At 39.7% G+C, this 22,351-nt stretch overlaps 1 long non-coding RNA gene across 1 annotated transcript; it reads right to left on the reverse strand.

Moving 5' to 3' along the window:
• Nucleotides 1–379: 379 nt before the first annotated feature.
• LOC128852606 (uncharacterized) lies at nt 380–21,942 on the reverse strand. The gene is made up of 6 exons (XR_008450589.1): nt 19,893–21,942; nt 14,607–14,733; nt 10,236–10,292; nt 7,318–7,391; nt 6,581–7,214; nt 380–2,902 (listed from the first exon to the last, which is right to left on the reverse strand). It is a non-coding gene; the product is annotated as an uncharacterized LOC128852606 (long non-coding RNA).
• Between the last annotated feature and the right edge of the window lie 409 nt (nt 21,943–22,351).

The following is a 22,351-nucleotide window of genomic DNA, read 5'->3' on the forward strand; positions in this document are numbered from 1 at the left end:
ATTCACATCCACCACTAAAGGTACATGATGCAAGGGAAAAGAAGAAAATTGCAGAAAGGGAAGATGTAGGTATGTGATTAGATATAGGCTACATCCACACCGTCAAACTGGGTGTGAAATCAGCAGAGAACTTTCCATGATTTTTCCAAAAACTATTGGGAAGACAAACTTACCTCCAAAAAGGATGAACTTGAGAAGGATCGCAAGAAAACAGAGCCTTGATTTGGGAATCTTAATAGTGTTGCCATAACACTATACACAAAATGACCTTCAGAACTTAAAAAAAAAAGGGGAGGGGGGGATGGGGGCAGAAATAATATAGTTAGGTAGCAGCCAGGCTTCTGACAGATTTATGCTGTATATGTCATGGTCCCATGGTTTCTCCTACCCTTGCTCTCCTCCCCCACTGATGAATACCTCCAGTTCCTCCCCGTATTCCTACCCTTGTTATGCAGAGAATTGTAGTACAAATATTAAGATTGCGGTAAGGGGAGAATGAATGGGAGCGGCTGGAACAAAGGACACGAGAGGACATGAGGCCCCACGTGTTGATGGCACCTAGATTAGCAGGTCACCAGGATCCCAGCAAATTTGTGTGCTGTTTCTAAGCATAGCCAAGTTAGGAGGCAAAGGAGAGTGAGTAAATCCCGATGACTCACAGAAATGGGACAGGCGGCGAGGCTGACAACTATCATTTCCTAAAGAGTGTATAAAAGGAATATCCAAAATCAGCACATGGAGCTTATTGAGAAGAGTGGAGAAACTGCAGAAAAACTCAGAATTTTAATCAGCTCAGCTAACAGAAGCAAGGAAATAATATATGCTACAAAGTAGAAAAGGATTATAGAGCCTTTACATGGTTTTCATGGCTTTTTCTGTGGAATAAGTAATTCGTATTAGTGGAAATGAAGACACTGCAAAGCATTCTAAAATAACCTTGGAGAAGTAGAGCTCAGCCTCAGCACACAATTAGTGCAGTGAGATGGGTCTTTATGCCTTGATGTAGGACCAGAGCAGCTGGAGGTGGCTAAGGCATAAGCACATATATCAGAACATCTTGCACGCTACTATTGAATATACATTGCTTTTACTTCAAAACAAATTCATATAGGTCATTGCTCCCGTGAAATACATACTTCAGTAATAATTTTCAAATCTCTCAGGTTCTCATCATTTAACCATTGTTAATTATTTAGCAATTATGCTGATGAAAGGTTAAAAATGATGCAGGGGAATTTCTTCAGTCAGGGGAAGGAGAAATGGTTTAAAATTAAATCCTTGCAGTTGATGCTTAACGGTAATGACATCCTATTTTTATATTATTTGAAGTAACAGATAATTACTTAGAAACTTTGACATTGGAAAATGGGCTAGAAAAGTATGGTGATCTAAATAACAGACAAGTATTCTCTGCTGTGAGATTAGTACATGGTAGAGGCCTTTACAGAAATACAGCTCTACAAATTAAGATCTTGATGACCACTGAAAACCACAATGTGAGGTTTATATTTCAGGGTCTATATGTGAAGTACACAGAGTGTACAGATAGGAGTGTTAAGGGAAAATTTGAACCAGGTATGTTTTCACACATTGCTAGCACAGTAAGTCATCACTTGGTGTCTTTCTAGTGCCTCATTCTAGATGGTATGAAGTCTTCACTGAAAGACGACTCACTCTTTTGAGTACAGCAGAGGCATTTAACATAATGTTGGGTGCTTTAAACAACTGCGAGGTGAGTAATAACCTTACATTTTATAGAAATAACTAGAGCATGTATTCAAGCTGTAGTTAGAAAAGTGGTATAGGCACATAAAACTTGAATAAGAACAAATTTTAACATACAATCATGGTCTGCAGTATATGGAAGTACATGTCTGCATACAGAACATCTCACACTTTTCTGAGTATTTATTAGGGCTTAATATCCAAACATTAACTGCAAAATATTTCAGGAAATACCATATTTATTATGAAGATGGAGGAATACAACCCTTCTGTCATGCTTTTACTGACAGCAAAAAGGGCTGGGTTCAAACTTCAGGAGTTTCTAGTAAACACCAGCTTAAATATATACCAATGAGAAATATAAAATGAAGTAAACTAATAATTCCCACTTCTAAATGACAAATGAACTCAAATATTAGAACAGTGTTTCACTGAAGGATGGAGGGGGAAGAAGTAACAGGGAGATAGGGTAGTAAATAATATACAACCATTCCTTTCCAGAAGGGTAAGTATATAATATACTGTCCTTCTCTTGTGCTGGTCCTGTGACTTTTTCTCATCTTATAGCAATGCCTCAGTCTTGCAGGTTGTGGCTGTCAGGTTGGAGGGACGTGTTGCCTATGCTGCTGAGGAGCAAGGCCTCCAGCTCCTAAATCTTCGTGGGTCCAATGCCTATAATCATTTGCTTTCTCTTTTGGTGCCTCCAGCCACTTGCCTTGGCTGCCCAGTTGGTCCAAAGAGCCTTTGCAGCTCCCAGCTCATGTGAGTAAATACTGCAGCTCTGCTAAGAGTGCCTGCTCCTCGTTCCCTCTGCTCTCTAGCAAAAGCCTGTGTGACACACAGGGCTGCACAGGGGTCTTTGCTGCTCAAAGGAGACATTAAATAGACCTTTTTACCCTGCCTTGTCAGTCTACAACTTCTGCACTCCAAATGATATTTATGTGAGCGGATTTGACCAGATGTACACTCAGTATTGCAACTACAGAATTTCAGTCACATTATGATGTGTCTGCTTATTATAAAGGGAAATATCTCACCTGTAACACCAGGAGCAAGCTATGCATCTCTAGCAGACCCTTTGTTCCCTTCCTGCTGCCAGATGTCAATGAGTTGTTCTCCTTTTCTGGCAGGACAGCAACTCTTCCCGTCAGGCCACAGACATCAGGATTGCATTTGTCTAGAATGAGAGACAATTATAGGTAATCTTCCCGCTTCTTTCTTGAAACAGCAAAAGAGAAGATAAAATAAATGGCTGATTGGAACCTCATATGAACATAAATTGTGGTGTAGTTTAAAAAGTCAATTTGGTCATAATATTAAGCAGAGTTTATTGTTACCTTCAATATCTTTCAAAGGATACTTTCTGCTGTGTTTATATGAAGAGGGTGATTCCTTTTAAGACTAATTGTATGTGTACTCCTCTGTGATATAAAATATCCAGGGCTTCAGGATGCATATATCTGAATCAAACCATACCCTTCCTTTTCTGGGTGTTTTTGGTTTTGGGGGTTTTCTTATTTTTTTTTTTCTTTTTAATTGCTGCAGTGACCATATATCTGATCCATCACTGGTTCCAAGGTGATTATACCATTTCTTTTGACTTCAGGATGACATCCAAAGTTCGTTGAAGTTCTGACAGATTTAAAATTCTTCTCTGCTTCTTCTTACAGTATTCACAAACAGTGAAGACATATGCAAGTCTTTCTCTCATTCTTTCTATCACTCAGAAATCTGCTACTCACTTGCACTTTAGAAACCATTCCCACTTGTGCAGGTTTGGGTTTTTATATTTTGTGGTTTGGTTTGTTTGAGTTTGAGATATGACATGTCTGGAATGGGAGAAGTTTCCCATTATCTGGGAGATGTTTACATCCATAGTGCCTTGTAAGTAGCACTGTTCTTCTGGGATCGCCTAAAGTACATACGGTTGTACACAGCAGCTTCTACTGGAGTTTTTACATTATTGCATTTATCTCTGTAAACTTGTGATAAAAATCATCTTCCAACTGACTCCACACCAACAGTACCTGCTGGGAGTCTTCAAGGGTGAGATGACATACCTAAAAGAAACTTCATTTATGAGACCATAGAAATGAATGAGCCCATAATTCAGGGGGGAAATAACCCTGTTGACTCAAGTCACTCCCTTTTTTGGCCCTCTGTCACCTTAAACTCTGTATCCATATGTCTCTAAAAGCCCTCAAGCCTGCCAGATTAGCACTGCTGGAAAACAGGAGAGCCATCAAGACAATCAGTAACAAAGTCCTCTTTCCCACACTCTCACACTCCTCACAGCTAGATAGAAGCAGATCTGAAAGTAGCCTCTCAGCCCCAAATTACTGTCTAAACACAAACAGCTAGTCAGCACTTCGAAAAGGTCCTATGTGCCAAGTATGGCTTTTGATCTATTTCTCTCTCCCCCCAGTGCTCTATCCAGACAACATTTTCTACTTGTCTCATAACATATAAAGCTTGGCAGTCTTCACAGTATGGAGTGGAGCTGAACTATCTAAAATGCCCACAGGACTTCGATTATCCTCCTTGTGCTTGTGCAGTGATTAATGCTTTAGAAAACAGATTCACACTGGTATGGCTGGAGCAAGCGTGTGCGTATCATTGTGTCTGCAGACAGCTGTAACTGAAGGCAGGAGCAGAATCACCAATGCTTTGCCGACTGCAGTGCCCAATCAATAATCCATGGCAAAAGCATCACAAACTATACAATATATCAGAGGATTTGACAGCTGGCAAGTGACACTACTAGCAGCAGGATGTCTCAACACAAATCCGATTTTGGAGAATTTTGATTATTGGAGTTTTTTTTTTGAAACACTGACTGGGTATCCATACAATAGAAACTAGAAAGTAAATTTATTTGATGCAGTCATTTGTATTGCTTCATGTCCATAAAATGCTGTTTTCCCAAAAGGAGGAACTGTGGAAATTAAATTATCTCAAGTTGAAAATAAACACAAACATATATTTTAATGTCACTTAAAGGATTAAAAAGATACAGAAAATTTTTCTACAGCCCACAAGGAGTAAAGTCATATATGCCAGAAGACTTGTTAAACACTATCTGCTAACTAACAGTGTGAATTACAGAAATGTAGTTATTTTGTAGGGTCCTCCAGACTCACATTTGTCACAAATCTGTGATTTAGCAGCAGCCAAAGACAAATTGAAGAGAAAGAGAAATGCTTTTGGGGGTATCTAAAGTAGCTTTGCACTCTCAAGCTGCATTTGGTGATCACAACATGGCAACACAGCTGCTTTCAGGCAGAGCATTTTTGAGTTTGGTTGCATACAGCTTCAGCTTACAAAGGTCCACATTGCAGTGCGTCAATAGCACATCAAAGCTTCGAGGTTTATGATAATATTTTCATGAGAAAGCCTAAGACAAATAGTATGAAATGTTCATTGAGCACAGTGTCAGGTATGGATTTATTCATTCCATAATTCTAGTTTGTTGCTAATTTGTATTTATTTTCTGATTTTTTTCTCTTATTTTAGTACTCTTTCATCATACCATTCTCTATTTGTCCTCTGCATAACTATATTTGTCTCTCTATGATCCAGACTTTTCCTCTGTTGCACAATTGTTATTTCCTTCTCTCCTATTCCTCTTTCTACATCTTTTCTCAAATTTCTTCCTTTATTGTTTCCACATCTCTTCTTCCATCACCCTATTTTTTTCTTTTTTTCTGTTCTTTCATTTTTCCTTTTTTTTTTTTTTTTCCCCTGCTTCCTAAGTCTTATGGAGTTGCACTCCTGCTTCTTGAGCTCAGAAATATTTCCTTCTTTGCATTGGCCTTCTTTCTGCATTGGCCTCACCTACATCTTAGGTAGTTCATTGGTAGATCACAGAGAGGCTGGTAAGCTGAACTCACATATGCAAACAAAGAAATTCCCAATTAGATTCTTTAGCTGTAAATGATAAATTAACACCACACTGATTAGGCTTACAGGACAGACCCCTGATAAGTACAAGGAGTCCTCCTGGACATCTCTTATATCAGTAACCATTTAGTGCTCGCAATTTTTTTCTGGTAAGTGCATCTTCTCTCTGAAACTACTGGCACTTCTATAAATGCATTTGATCATGGAATGACAGCTGCAAGCAATTCAGATAACACTCAATTAACAGAAGACTGCAAATAACGTGCTTGTCAGATGCTTCCCAGTCCCACTCCCTTTCACTGAATGTTTGGGACAGGGAATATATTTTTTTCTCTTCTGCTTTTCAGAGATTTGCATTTTCATTTGCTAAGAGTATTACAATGTCCTATTTATCTTGGACTGCAGCATCAAGATCTTTGTGCATCTTATTTCCCCCAGGAATTTCCCAGGCAAGTATTTCCCCACTACACCTATTTGTTGAACAAAGAAAAAAGATTTCTTTAATACAAAAAAAAAAATGATGTAGATGCTGTCCTCAGAGAAACCCAAAATCCTACCGAAGAATAATTAATTTTCTGGATACAATTCAACGGTATGCTATTGTGTGTGTGAACATGTGTTAGCAAGAAATAAAAGCTTCCAATTGCATAAGCTTTCTCTTGTTAGCTGTTTGGAATAATCAGAAAAAGACCAGTTAAATGTATTTCAGGGTTCTTAGCACATATCTTTAGTTCAAGCCCTCAGACAGAATTTCTGAAACACTAAACATACCTCCAAGAGCCCTTACAAATTATTCTCCCATTCCAAGCACTGGATTCTTGGCAGTGGGAAGAGAGAGATTATCAATATTAGAGAAACAAAGCTTCAACCTGAACATTGCCCCCAGCAACGTGTTTATGGCGATAAATAATATATTCCCTCAAGCTAGCTTTAAAAGTAGTAATTCCCCACTCACTGGAAAGAGCACACAGCAGGCATATATGCTGTTAGCCATCACTTCTCCAGCTGTTGTGTGGATTTCATTATGGAGAACCATCCAAGAGGGCTTGCAGAGACGCTTCGGCCATTCGGGAACTCTGCCCAACTCTGCCTGTCAGTTTAGCTAATGGTGGCCATTTCAGCTCTGTTCAGCTCTGGGAAATAGGCGACACTCATGGAGCTAATCCAAATTTGCTATCACTCTTCAGCTTCTGGAAGAAACTTCACTTTGTCTGGAGAGTCCTTCTGAAGAAGCACTCCAAAATGAACTCAATTACATTAGGTTCATCTTCACTATCCAAACCAGTTTTTATTTTGCTTCCTGTTTCGATAACGCAAAATCATCAGTAGAGGAGTGTTGAGTTGAAAGTTGATGCAAATGAAGCTTTCTGATGGCTGACTTTTCCCTGTATGCCAATAATTAAAAGCAGAGAGCACTTTATTCTGTGTGGTTTTACCCCATCAGGAATTCTGGGTGAATAGTTTAGGCAGATGGTTCAGCTCTCTGCCCATTATTGTCCCTTTCATTGAGAGCTGAGAGTCCTGAAGATTCAGGGCATGGGTCTTAAATGGGGTTTTGTGATTTCTATTTTTCTATTTTAGAATAATACCTGTCAGAAGGAAAAACAAACAAACAAACAAAATTACAGGAGTTAAGATTCCAACAGCTGCACCCACGTATGTTTTAAAATCTCATTATCTCTCCAGACTTACCACAGTGTTGACAATACTGTGTAGAGGTGCAAAGTTCTTCAGCTGAGTCACTCTGTTATCAGATACTATAAGCTCTATGAAAACAAAGAAGTTTCTGTTGATTCAAGGTCAGGCAAGTTCCATCAATACTTATCTCTTATTGACTTGTTCAGAAAGTGCCTCTAGGATTTAAGCTGGTCTACTACAGTAATATTTGAGTGCAAGCTCTTCAATTTCCTCACACATATATAAGTGCTTACTTTCCTTCCCTCACTTCAGCCTCCCAGCAGGATATGAGGTTGCTGCCTCACCATCCTCCCCACCTTGGTCTGTATCAGCACCCACAATGTCAAGAAGCAGGATCAGCAGGGACATCCTGAACTGACAAAGCATACTCTCGTCCGTCATCGATTTGAACCTTTTAGGGGCATGCCTGTGAACAGTATTCTCCACACTTTTTAAAGAAAAATAAAGGAGTATGATTCTGGTGATTCTGTCTCGTGCCCTTCTGTGCCATATGATTCTCTTCTAGCTACTTTCCACCCTTATTTTTTCAATCTAGTTTTGACTCTGTGGCTTCTTCCCTTAACATAAGGAATGAACTTTTAATTGCAAGTGTGTCTTAAGCCCGCTTATTCTAGGAATTTTCTACCAGGGCACCAAGTCTTTTTACAACTGTTACACAGCATACATACTCTTTCCCTCTTTACAAAAATATTGGGATTACCACTTGCTTGGTCTAATCTTTTCTAACTCACTAACTTTGTAATCAAAGGTATTTGAGAAACAACAAACAAAGCCCAGAAGCAGGGTATATTTTATCAGGGCTGGCACTATGCATACATAGCTGCACTCATTCTGGACCAGATCCAGACTGGGTCTTGTGGATTTACAGGCTTGGTTCAGCCTGGTGGTGTTTGTTCCATATTGTCTTGCACATTATATAGACATATCCTCCTCACCTAGGCAGTACCAAAAATATACCTGTACATATTAGCTCCTTACTTGGACAATAACCTCTTCTTCCTGCTTCACTTTCAGAGTGGTTTTTCTGTTGTTATCTCACTATGGTACCCATCTTCATTCTTTTGTACTTCTAAAATTGTGACTGACTGTTAGCACTATATCTGGGAGCATTTCCTTCAGGCAGCTCCTAGCCAAGGTTTCTGGTCTTTGCTGCTTTGCTCCCTTCCTGCACAGGGCAAGTGCTGCACAGGGTGGCACAGCTGGTGCCTCTTCCAGACGCGTCAGTATAGCTCCTTCTGGGCTCCCTGACTGCCATCTAGTTCTTACTCTACTGTCAGCAATAGAGGATGATTTGCCTTAGAAATATTCTTCTCTGAATTTATTAAAAATGTCAACTACCACTGGCTGTTATTTATGGCAGAAAGGTGTACCCGCACACTAATCTGAGCCATAGGAATTAATGGGAATATGAGTCCCCTGTTTAGTAGATTTATCATAATTGGAGCAATTTTAATCCCTCTTGAGCAAAACTGGATTTAAGACAGTTTAACCAATACAGAAAAGACTCTGCTCCTAATTAGCAGGTCTTTGTACCATGCAGATCCCAATAAATATTAATGTGATGTCCTAAAGAATGAGCTTTATGTTCCTGAATCATACATTTATTAAGTCAAGATTTGACCTTTTTTGAGATTACATGGGCAAACTCCTTCAGTCTCTGCAAACACAGGCAAAAATCAATCTCCTGCAAGCATACCTTAAAAGAATTCTAATGCCACGTCTTGCACTTAATGGACACATTTGATTAAACTGAATACAAAAAAACAAAATAAATTGAACCCTCTTAACCTCCCTACAATAAATTAAATATTAACAGAATATCCACATATTTAAAGTGGCATACATTAGTTTTGAATAATGTCAAGAATTACAGTTCTTCTGTTACTCCTGTGCTAAGAGGAGAGTCTGTCTATGTATATACAATTACTGTTAAACTCTACAATAAAATCCTGCTGTGGGTGCAAAGTCAAACACACTCAAATTAGTAAATGCTAAAATGAATCTCTCAGTAGAGTAATCATTCACTATCACATAAGATATTTTCCCCCGAATGAATGATCAATTTTAATGATTTTAACTCTTATACCTCACACCCAACGGCACAGTTCTCTTACATAAAGGAGCCACTGGTAACAGCGGTAGCTGTTAGTCCTCACACGGACCAGTCAGTGGACAACTACATACCTCCATATCTGCCAAGGAGTGACGTGAAACGGGTGAGATCTTGCTTGGTGTGGGGATTCCTGACTTCCATGAGCTAAAGGGGTTCTGTGGTGCTCAGGGAAATGAATTCAGAAAGGACAACTATGGCACTCAAATAACATACACACTACCTGCGAGCAGCCGTGCAAAAGAGTCAAGAGACTGATTTTTTCCCTGATAGCCACCTTCATTTATGTCCCATAAAACTTTGGCTAAAGCTCTGGAGTACTGTACTGACAAAAGCAAAGGGGCACTTCCCAGCCTCCATGGGCAGAAATATTAGATCAATGTTAAGACTCATGATCTACCTAGACATCTTTACAGAAGATGAAAAAAAATCAGATTGCATCATCTTGCAACTTCTGGCTTACTCTGTTTTAGTGTGAGCATGCTGTGAAGAAAGTCTCTCCCACCTGAGCTGCAACCAGATGTGATAAGAGTGCCTGTATGTCATATCCGATATGCGTATAAACCTCTGGGGATAGGGGGTTCTGTGCCAATGCTATTAAAATAACCCAACTGAAAATAAGCCACTCCTTCCAAAACCTTTCTACTATCTGCTATGCATTGTATACATACCTGCAAATATTTCTGATAATTAAAATTATCTTTTATCAGGCTATCATTACTTTCAATATCATCTTTATTTTACTTAAAGAATTTTTTTCATTTAAAAAAACCCCACCACCATAGTAAGTAGATATACTTACCACACATCTGCAGCAATACTTCTACAGTTACTTAGCAACCAGTAAGACTTTTCTTTCCTGGCAGAATTAAAAAAAAAAAATCTTATAAAGGAAGAGAAAAATTGGAAGAAAATTGAGTTGAATAAGAAAAGCAAATACCATATTAACATTCAACATGCATAATAACAGGGATGTCGTCACTGTAAGCACTAGCAACTATTGCACAGCATTAAGTCAGCTTCTGCTATTAAAATCCAAGATCGATCTAACTTGAATTTTCTTGTCATTAAGAAGTGTTATTTACTGTCTTATGACTATATCTTCTCTGCAGGCAGCAGGAGAAAACTAAAGGAAAAACATTATGTTGACTTAAAGTCAGTGAGTACCATCCTTTGCACTGAGAAGGGAAAGAAACCTCAGCTGGAAGAATTTACAGAGAGCAAAATTCTGCTCCCCATATTCAGTAACAATAACCACAAAAATTCACAGGCCTTCTGCAGAATTGGAAACTTTGCTGCTGCAGAAGAAAGCATAGATACACATCTATACCTCTTGCCCTACCTGGCCAGTGGGTTTAATGCACACCTCTAAAATCTGCTCAGATGGATGTTTGGACACACGCATCCCTGCCTTCTCCCTTGACTGGATCACCCTCCTTCCCCATCGCTCCCTACCAGTTCATCCAGGATTTAGAAGTTTCTTTGATCTCCTTTAAATGGTGAAGAACTAACACATGTTCTGCATGGACCAAACATAATGAAATTTCTGTATGCTGACAAGGCAAATGTAATGTTTTGACCTGACTTTCATGATTTAGGAAGGAACAAATCATATTGTGATGGAAATTACAGACTTAATTACTAAAAGTAATGATGCTATGAATAAGCACTTAGATCCTCTGCAGGAGGTAATTAAGTTTATGGTAGTTTGGAAAATTCTGCATTGCAGTTTTCTTTATAAGACAGCAGTATTTCATCAGGATGCCATAATATATATGATCATCTAAGTCAAAAAGTGTCTTAGGTACAAAATACCAGAAACCAGAGACCAACATTCACTTCAGTACTTAACGATGACATTATTTTTTATGTTACATTTCTGTTACTGGGCTTTGTTTTCATATTTGTTTGCAGATAAAAACATTTCAAGACAAAACATTCCTCACAATCTTTCTTTTAATATATGTTTTTTTCAAAACTTTGGAATAAAATTCTAAAGGGCTGTCCCACAGGGTTTGATGCGGTGCAGCTCTGCCACCATTGTATTCTGCATTTCTATATAACAAGTTTTTCTGGTTAAATGCAAGAGAGAAATAAAAGCATCTTTCTCAAGTGTCAGAGAGAGAGAGAAAAGTAAAGACAAAAAGTTGTTGTTAGTTGGAGTTTTGTTGATCTGAAATTTCAGTTAAGCATTAACCATTTTAAAGGGAAGTGTGTCCCCACAGAAAAGCCACAGTGGGTGGTGGCATCAGGAATATGATTGCTGTGCCTCACTACTGAAACCTGTTTCCCCTAATTCTTCTGCAGCAAATGTTTTATTGTACAATTTGTGTGCGTGTGGTGTTTAAAAATTATTCAGGGCATCGATTCCCTTTTAAAACACAATAGACAGAGGTATTGTTAGCTTGAGTCATACAGGTTTCAAGAAACCTGTACAGACTGTAGGCTTTGTGGAGGGCCCGGAGACATCGTTCGGGGAGGATGTGTCTTTGCTGCTAAGCGAGGCAGCTGATCCGAAGGACATTTTTTATACAGGGTAAGATTTCTCCTTCTCTTGTTTCCAAGCATTCCAAAGTAAGGCAATATTTTTTTCTGGCTGATGCTGAATGGTGAGAAGCCTGATTTCATTTCAGGTCCGTGCAACCAAGTCTGAGCTACATGTTCATTTGCACTTTGCAGAAGGAACCCTCTCCACTAAGAAGTACCCAATTGAATGTCTTCTTGCTGCTCTTATCCCAGCCTGTCCCTATCAAAGGAGGTTCTCATTGACTTTATACTTTAAAAATGATGGATTCCTCCACAGTTTCTCCTGGAGAGCAGGGAATCCCATACAAAGTTTCAGTGAGGTAGGAAGCTCTGATTTACAGTAAGAGGAGTGGAAAAAGACTGCAAAAACTTAGATGGCTATATGAGCATTTTAGGAGGCTCAAACGAGGAGTATCAATGTGTACCCATCTCTTTATTCAGTCTTTTGAACACTGCAAGAACCGCCACTGTGGCAATGTTGGTCTGACAGGCTGCCTGCATGGTCTCTGTAGTAAAGGCAAACATGAAAGTATTACTGTCAGACTGAACTGGGCAGATCGAGTTCTTCACAACAGGCACAGCAGCCAACTGATATCAGTTGATTATCTTGGTCACATAAATCTCTAATCACTTGAGAGGTAGATCTTTCTTATCATGTGTCTTTATTCATATAACACATTTGCTATCCTTCCTAGATAATCATATGAAGGTGTTTTACAGAATTTCTATTTTCCCTTTTGTTACTCGCAGATGGATCTGTGTTTCATTTAAATCTAGAAAGATCTGGAATTAGATTGCATGTAACTCCAAGAAAATAGAAATAAGTCTTCATATAAACATATAGATAAAACACCAGCATCCTAGTGGGAACCAGGACTCTCCCTGGACTATTGAAACATGGAGAATGATCTGAGTTCCAGGCTGGTATTCTGCCAGTCATGTTTAAAGCCAAGATTACCTGCAGCTGGTTTTTCTCCCTGCCTTTTAAGAGAGAAGTTCATTATCTCTTCTTCGCATCTACATGCCTCAATCCAAACCTTCAATTAAGGGAAGGATATGATAGATTGTTAATCTTCTCTACTTTAGACTTGCCTCTTCTCTTTCGGTGATTCATGGTTATTGGGACTTGCTTATAGAACACATAACTCAGAGAGCAGCTTTTCTGTGCAATTAGCTAAGCAGGCTAATCTCTGTCATCAGGAAGGCATGAAAATGACCTTTAAAATAGCAGGCCAGGTTTGTAGCTACTTATGGCCATGCTGAGGTGGCTATACCACACTGCAGGGAACATAGGACAAAGTGTGGTTTCTCCATTGCTGAGTCGGGCAAGTGGAGGGGTCATCTGTACTACCTTCTGCTTGGTAGAAAACTTGGTGCCTGTGAACCTGGTAACCTCTGAAGTTGCTCAGAATTGCAGGATGGTAATAAAGCGACCTGAACTGTGAAACCTCTACTGACTTATTTGGCCCCCTCTGGGAAAAGGCTCTATGGGGCCCTCAGAGGAATAGAGAGCTTCGAGCCTATCACCTAGACAAACATCTACAGGCAAGCAGCAGCCAAAGTTAATTTCTAAACTGGCACCAAACCAGCCTCCCTCAGTCAAGCCAATCTATTTTTGTGCTATTCACTTCTGAAGCCAAAAAAGGCAAGATAAGCAAATGATATTTCAGCCTGGTAAGTAAGTGTTAGTTACCAACTAAATATATAAAAACTCAGTGGAGGTTTGCTACCCAGGAAGTGTATGCATTCAAGAAAAATGATGTGATTTCAACTTCATTATATGAAGAAAAGGGAAATTGCATGTGAATTTTCACAATGAGAGATGTGTCCAAACAACTTGATTTGGGACAAAACCGAGGCAAAAACCGAAGAGAGACTGCTTCCCAAAGAACCAACAAAAGGACACAAGCACGAATATCAGATATCTTGCTTTATTTCTAACCAGACCTGACAACACTTCAAGCCAGAAAAGTCTACAGGAATGGACTTTTCCTGCTGCACAGAAGCTCAGGCACAGGTCCATCCACAGAAATGTCCATTTTAAGTTTTTGTTAGCAAAAATTCTTTACGACAAGAATTACTTCTTCCTTTTTTTTTATTGAGCTGACACCAAACCAGACAAGTCAATACTGATAAAAAACCCTGAGTCAATAAATTCCTGCTTTATAACTCTGTTCAAATTATCTTTGTAGTGAGTAGTCTTGCTACTTTTGCACATTTTCAGTCAGATCATGGTCAGAATGAATAAGACTCTCGAAGATGAAATGAAAGCAACAGAAACTTGAGGGTTTATTAGGCAGGGTTATTTTTCCTTTCCTCGTGCCTGAGTGATAACTTTCCTGCTTTCCTAAGGCAGTGCCATGAGATAAAAAGCACAAAAAGCAAACTGACAACGTGCCACAATTGTCTATGAAAGACGTTATAGTGATCAAACCATTATTTTGCCACAGGCGATGTGCCTGGGTGAAATGTTAGAGGTCCTATGTCAGCTCAATGCAAGGAAGAACAACTCATTCAACTACTCGTCAAATATGCATTATACGAATGGGGAAGCTTTACCTTGCTTAGTAAAGATCCAACTTTAGAGGTAATAGCGTTCTTAACTGAAAATTATTCCATACTGGTGCCTGTAAAGGAAGGTTCTGACCTGTAAGTGAAGAGCCATTTGGAGAGGTGGCAATGGAACAGCAGAGGATCTGGTCTTCATAAAACCATTTATTGGGTTCAATCTGATTTTGAAGCCTAATGCCAGACTTGAAAGAACCTCTTCAGAACTGAAAAATAAAGAATGGTAAATGCTAAAAATAGTTCACAGTTTCAGAGCAAGTAAGACACATCTTGAGACAAGTGAGTGAGGATTCACAAGGAAGGCATGATGCTGCAGGTACAATACTATTTTGTATCTTACAAAGCACAGTGCTAGAAAACTTGGTGAGAGGGCTTTGTAAGCAAGTAACTGAAAGGTGGTGGATCAGATGAAGAGATCTACCAAGGCTGAGGACCAGCAGGAGTGTTCTGTGTTAAGGTAACCTGAACAATTATGGAAAAAGACCAAGAGTGAATGACAGCTAAGAGCAAGAAGCACCAATTTCATCTAAGGGGATAATTATAAGGTTTGATTACTTCAGAAGCCATAGGAAGGACACTTATCTCCAAAAGCTGGATGGGAGAAAGCAGGCAGGTTCTTTTGTTGAAGAAAGATGCAGTCATGGTGCAGCAGTTACATGGAGTGCCATTTCTATTATTATCTGTCATCCTCTATTCTTTTGTCTGATTTATTTCCCTCCAGAGAGCCAAAAGTAGTTTTTTACATCAATTTATTTGTCACATGCCTAAGCTGCAGGTTTTCTGGGGCAAGATAATCTTTTCTGTGTGCAAGCAGTAACGAGCATAGTGAGGGCCTGCTTGCTGACCAAGACCACTTGAAATACAGATACTGGTAAGAAGTACTGAGGAGAGAGATTAAGGAGTGAGATAGCTCAGTTTATAAAAGCTGCTAATGGATGCTTGAGCCTTGTACAGAAGTTTTGTTTTCCCAACATTATAAATTAAAAGGGAGAAAGCTTGCTAGGTTGGCATCGAAACTACTTTGAACCATTTTCTTGTGTTGCTTGTGTTTAACTTAAGACACTGAATTTCTTGCCTGTTTAAGATCAGTAGATCTGAAATACCAGTCTTTTGCCCTTGGAGGAGAGGCTGAAATACTTTGTTACAGGCACACCAGAACCATTTTCTTACCTAAAGTTCTTTTTACCTGCAATAATTGCCCACAAAGAAGAGAACTGCAGAGATATAGGCTCATAAGGTTAGGTTCTAATGGCTAGATAATATTTCAGTGTTCGGTTTTGGGCCTCTCAGTACAAGATGGATGTTGAGGTGCTGGAGTATGTCGAGGGGAGGGCAATGAAGCTGGTGAAGGGTCTGTAGCATGAGTCTTGTGAGGAGCAGCTGAGGGAACTGTTGTCATTTAGTCTGGAGAAGAGGAGGTTGAGGGGAGACCTTATTGTTCTCTACAACTACCTGAAAGGATGTAGCAAGGCAGGTGTTTGTCTCTTACCACAAGTAAAATGTGATTGGACAAGAGGAAAAGGCCTCAGGTTGCATCAGGGCAGGTTTAGACTGGATATGAGGGAAAAATTCTTTATTGAAAGAGTGGTGAAGTGCTGGACAGGCGGCCCAAGGAAGTGGTTTGAGTCACGGTCCCTGGAGGTGTTCAAAAATCATGTAGACGTGGCACTTTAGGGTATGGCTTAGTAGGCATGGTGGTGTTGGGCTGCCAGTTGGACTTAACAATCTTAGAAGTCTTTTATGGCCTTAATGATTGTATGATTCGATTCTATGATTTATCTTTGAAGTTAAATTCACCATGAAAAAGATGACCTGGGGTTTCAAAAAAGTGAAGTGTCAGATGGGATGTTTTTAATCTACTGACAGCTCCTCTTGTCTACAACAACAACTTTCACTATATCTGTGACAGCCTCTGTGTTTTGAAATGGCTAATGACTTTTGGAAACCCTTTGGTATACAGCTAGACAGAGGCAGCTGCTGAATCCCATGGCTGTCTTAGACATACGTCAACTCCAGTAGCTACTCTTCTAGCATCAGTTATTCTAAGCTTTGCTGTTGGTGTTCAAGGGATAGTTAGTAAGCCCTCTGCATTCAAGATAGCATTTTGGGCTGATGCATGAAATACATTTATTTTATTTGCAAGATTGGCACTTTCAAAGACTTTATGATTTAGTTCAGAAACATTCTATTTAGTGGACTGATGATTTAAGCCTTCCATAGTGGATGAATCATGAACGCTGAAACCTAGCTAATTTTTAGTTTAACTGTTGGGAGAGGCACCTGCACTGAACAATCTATAAATAAAAGAATCTGAGTGACTATACTTCATAAATATTTATTTCCCAATTTATTTTTCCCTATCCATCAGTCAGACCCGGGACCACGACTGAAAAATGTATTTGTGACAAATTCTTCAGGCAGCTGCAAAATGAGTAATGGGGACAACTTTGGGTCTTTATTAATTTAGAGAGAGTGGGAAAGAGTTTCTTAAAACTGTGCCCTGGTGACTTTCCTGACACTTTTCACAACACAAGCTAGACAGCTGTTCTCATCTTCTCTGGAGATAAAATAAAGATGACTTTTGGTATCAATGTATCTTTTTATACAGTTAACAAGCTGTCCCTCTAAGTCAAGGGCTGCCCTCAGTGGTTACTGTCTGTAACCCCCATCAACTCCACGCTATCATGTATGCGGCGGGAAAGGAATAGAAAGGCTGCCAGACACTGATGGCGCTGGCAGACAGCTAGGCCGTTTGGCTGGAGGAAAGCACTTCACAGCTGTTAATATTAACTTGGGTGCTCTGAAGTCTTGAATTACTAGGATTTTTCAGGAAAAAGTGAATCCTTGGTGAAAACGCAGTGCTCTAGCAGCAAAGCCACAAGCCCTTATTATTACATGAGGAGCTGATACTCTAATGTCTTTCATGCTGGAGCCTTCTGGGGAAAAAGCAGCAAATATTTCACTCATTGCTCTCAGTTTCTACTTTTTGTTGCAGCGTATTTTTAACAGTATTAATTATTGTTTGGCACTTGCACTTGAAGTGTTCTCTATGAGTCAGAATAAAACTTAATGTGCATTAAATAAGAATACAGATTAGTAAATATGCATCAAAGCATTCTGTAATACAACTATTCTAACAGCTGATATAGTACTTTTGATATAATTACTGGGGCTAAGGTGTTAAATGATTGAACAAACCAGCAAATCAATGAACTGTGCATATACAGACTATTAAAATCTAGAGTGGCAAGGGATCTTAAGGTATCAGTCAACACGTTACACTGCCATGAGTCATTTTTGGCAAAAGTTTCTGATAGGTTGTGAAATCTACGCTTTGTAGGTTTTAAGAACAAAGCCTAGGCAATCTATGCCAATGCTGACTCACCCGGACCATGAGAATTTTTCCTAACATCTAATTTAAATCTTCCTTCCTCAAATCTAAGCTCATTGCCTCTTCTGCTAGACTCAGTCAACAGAAAGAACAGGTTGTTTCATTCTTTTCAGAGACTTGATGTGCAACCAGGTGTTACATAGGGTCTGGTGGGGGTTGCACCCTTCTGCTACATCATACCTTACAGCTCCTGCAGTGAGTGGCAGCAGGTTTGAGCGAGGGGCTGCACCACTTCCAGGGGTGTAAATGGCTAGTTAAACCCTGAGGGCTCACGTATCTCTCCATATCCAATATCTCCTATCTAAGCCAAGACCGGGGCTCTCATTTATCTCATAGAAGAGGGTGATGAAATGGAGGATTGCTGTCACTGAGTCTTGACAACCCTTATATATAACTTATTTAAGTTGGAAATGCATACTTAATTCTCTCTTCACTTGTAAACACAAATAACTAACTCTTGCTTTAGCTAGAGCCTGGACACAGACTTTGCTTGAATATTGTAAGAATACGGATATTTTATTTCTTCTTCACAAATCTGAACTATTTAAATCATATAATTACAAAAAAGCACATAAGCAGTACTGATATATCATTCAGCCTTGGGTCATCAGACAAAAAAAAAAAAAAAAAAGCCCCAAATAGGGCTTTAAAGTTTGGGATAGTGTCCCAAGAGGAGAAAAATTACTGAGCGGTTGTTGGAGAAGGAAAGTTTTTGAGTTTCCTGCTTGCTTTCTTTTCTCACTTAGAATTCTGAAACTGAAGTAGTTGCAGTAGTTGCTGACCTCTGACTGTGGTTATGAAAATGAGGACATTCTGATAGGGAAATGGAGCTGTACTTTTAGTACTATTTAGTGGAATAGTCTATCTTCTAAAAAAAACCCCAAACAAACAAATGCCCAACCAGCCCAACATACATGTAAAGGTAACATAAAGTATGCAATGGGGAAAGAGGAGCCAGTTACGAAATTTTCAGAGGTTTAAAACAAAGAGAAAACCAACTTTTTAATTTCACTGTTTCTCCACACAGTATAAGTTATTACATTTTAAGAATGAATGTTCAGTTGACTGAGGAATCTTAAACCGGTAATTCAGCTGTGCCTTCAGCAACCACTGTAGCAGTCTGAACGCAGCCCCAGTGCATCCAGTAAGTGGCACACAGAGGAAGATGATGAGGATAACATGAATAGCAGGGTTACAACAACCTCCTTTTCTGTGTACACATCTCCTTACCTATACTATCTATTAGCAGATATCACATGGGAACCAGAAGTTAACTAGAGCTCCCTAGGTGATTTCAGGGCTGTTTCCATAAAGCAAACAGAATATAGCACACAAATGTGTGACGCAGAACAGCTAAAAAACAAGGTGTCAAAAGGAGTTTAGAATGAAAAAAATTGTTGAGAGAGGGAGGGTACAGATCTGGAGCAGTCTGCCTGCCATAGTGGTGGCAGGCTTCCACGGGAGCTCATCTGCAAGGTACGGGAGGAGTATGTTTGAAGAATGAAAAAAAAAACCAACCAAAAAACATTAAACCCTTTCTTCAGTGAAAGTGCTTTCTCAGGACTTGTACTTGAGAACAGAAATGCTGGAGTTTCACTTTAATAGCCTTTCAGATCCAGCTCGGCAATAAAAGAAATAGGTAACATCTTCCAACAGCCTACCCACCAGAGCTACCCAAGGAGGCTTGTGGCTTCTTCCCCTGCCGCTGCAGGAGCTCCCAGCACAGGGCTGGGTACGCCTCCTCCTCTGCCCCCTTCCCCTCACCTGCCGCGAGGTGTTTAAAGGCAAACCTCAAAGCTTCTGCTCTGAGGAGAGATTTTTCCACACCAAGTCCACTTGATGAATTTTTATCTGGAACACTCTATTTATTACCCCGAAGACTGCATTTCTGGTTATTTCACATAAACTATGGTGGAAATCACTTGAATGGTATCCAGGGAGACAACTTTACTCAACTAAACTAATTAATCTTACCTTACTGCTGTTTAAAGTTGTTTTTAAATAGACAGTAACCTCTCCTGTAGAGCCCATTATAGCTCCTTTGTATGGAACACTTTATAAAGATATGTAATACATTTCTCCGAGCTGGTCATGTTTCTTAATATAATGTCGTCAAGCTTCTCCATTTCATTCATAACATTATTTTCCACTGCTTGCTGTTAGCTTCTACTTCCCGTTGTACTCCCTCTGGATCTCATTTTCCTTTAGTTTCAATAACATTGATTTCACCCATGTGTGCTTTCTATTTCTGGCGCATTATTCCAATTTTGCCACTAGGTGTCATCAAAACGCACACCAGCACAGTGGCGCTCCACTCACTGCAAGATTGGGGAATTCTGGAGGAGGGAAAAAAAGAGCAATTCTCATTAGACGCCAATAAATTGACACAGTAGTAGAGGGATCACACTTCTGACTTCCCCATGCCTTTTCTGTTTCGCTAGACTTTTGCATTACAACAATAAGATACAAAGAGTGTGCCCCAAACCTTTGCACTGCAGAGAGCAGACATCAGCTTATGTTTGGTTTCATTAAGTCTGCCTGGATTTACAGTGCCCATATGCATGTCCAGAAAAAAAGTCCTCCTCCTTGTAAAAGGCCTTCTTGGCTTTTCAACAAGCCACTGGAGCTCCCAGTTACATGACTTCTACAAGATGAAAAAAAAAGCATGAATTGGAGGGGCATCAGATGGGACATACTCATTTACTACAAGGTTTCACTTAAAAAAACATTTAACAAAATCCTCCAGCAGATTGTGAAGTAATTTCTTTTTCAAAGCAAACGTAACTCTTCATCTTTGTCCTCCATCTCTCCCTCCCAAATTTTTACATTTTCAACGAAAATGGTATTAAGAAATACCGTTCCTACCTATCACATTCTAACTGCCCATTTCTATATGCTGTCATTTGTCCTGCTCTTGGTTTCTACATTCATTTGCTGTATAGGGGATTGCTGGGTTTTTTAAATCATCTGGGCCAGAAGCTTTAGAGGCATTCACTAGGGCTGTTAGTCAGACACCTGATACAAGAACATTATCTGTTGAGTGCAGAAATAAACCTGCCCTAAATTCACATAGAAGGCCAGGCAATGCAGGACTTGCTGCATGCACAGGGAATAGTAAACCTGTGCAAAGGTGTGCCGAGGTGATACAGCCACTGTACACGGCTGGGCAGCACCTGTGGGTCAGCCACTGCTGAGGCCCCCTGGGCTCTGCTGGGCTGGCAGCACCCCGTAGCCAGCTGGTTTCAGTTTGTGTGGCACCAGCCAGGTGATTCACAAGAGCCAAACACAGCGAGAGATTCACTCCTTCATTTTCTTAAACATCATCTATTAGCAAATTATAGAGCAGGTTGCAGTAAAAATGAACAGCGTCACCAAAGCTTCTAGTACCTTTCAGAAAAGCAAATCAGCTCCAGTGCACAAATGTATTTCCACATTTCTTATTTTGTTTCAGCTCACACAAGCTAAAACATCTTCATTGATTTATTATTCCTGCAAGGCCTAGCTTTTAGATGTGTTGAGGCGGTGTGGCTGAACTCAGTGCTGCCCCAACACCTTTTAGCTCAGCTGCCTCCTGGCTGGGTCAGCACAGGATCTTGCGTCCTTCTTGGATCTAAGGAAAACCACCCTATGTCTTCATTTGCACTTACCCTCATATGAGGCAGATAGCAGAGCCTCCTTCACTTACTGAATTTCTTTGGGGGTAGAAAGAAATCTCATTAAACATGGATAAGGAGAACCGCAGTCTTTAAACCTCTACTTCTTTCTGCACCTGCGTTGTCTAGAACTGCTACAGAGCAAGGCACGTGGCAGGGATGAAGAGTCCCATGTCAGTTTTGAGTGTCTACACAAGTCTAGGAAGCTCTGGTCCATATCTTGTCTTGTGTGAGAGGCTATTTAAAAGAAACACAGGCTTTGTAGGATTCCACAAACTGAATTTACTGTTAAAAATAACCTCTAGATTTCACACAGGACTGGTTATTATTAATATCCCATCTATTTGACCTAGATTCGGTAAAGTGCAAAGTGCCACATTTAAATTTAACTTCTAAAGAAAAAATAATTAAAATAAAAAATTCAATCACTGGGCAATTTCACATTCAGTTCTTTTAAGGTCAGATTGTTGCTGTCACGGAGAACGCAAGTTATACTAGTTTTATTTTTTTTAATAGACTAAGTTCAGAAGTGATGTGAAATTAGGCATAATTACATACCAGCTAATGAGTCTAAATTGGTACATAGCATACATATTGAAAGGCATATACCCATTTACATCCTCTTTGACTCACTGATTAGTTGGACCCAAGAAGACACAGGCAGGAACTGCCACCAGGAGGTTTTTCTGATGATTCAAAAGGTCATATCTGAAGTGGACAACGACCTGCTTCCTTCCTGCACCAGCAAGCACTCGAGTCCAGGACTTGGCAGAAAGATGA

This window comes from Cuculus canorus, chromosome 6, assembly GCF_017976375.1.
Source record: "Cuculus canorus isolate bCucCan1 chromosome 6, bCucCan1.pri, whole genome shotgun sequence".
NCBI lineage: Eukaryota > Metazoa > Chordata > Aves > Cuculiformes > Cuculidae > Cuculus > Cuculus canorus.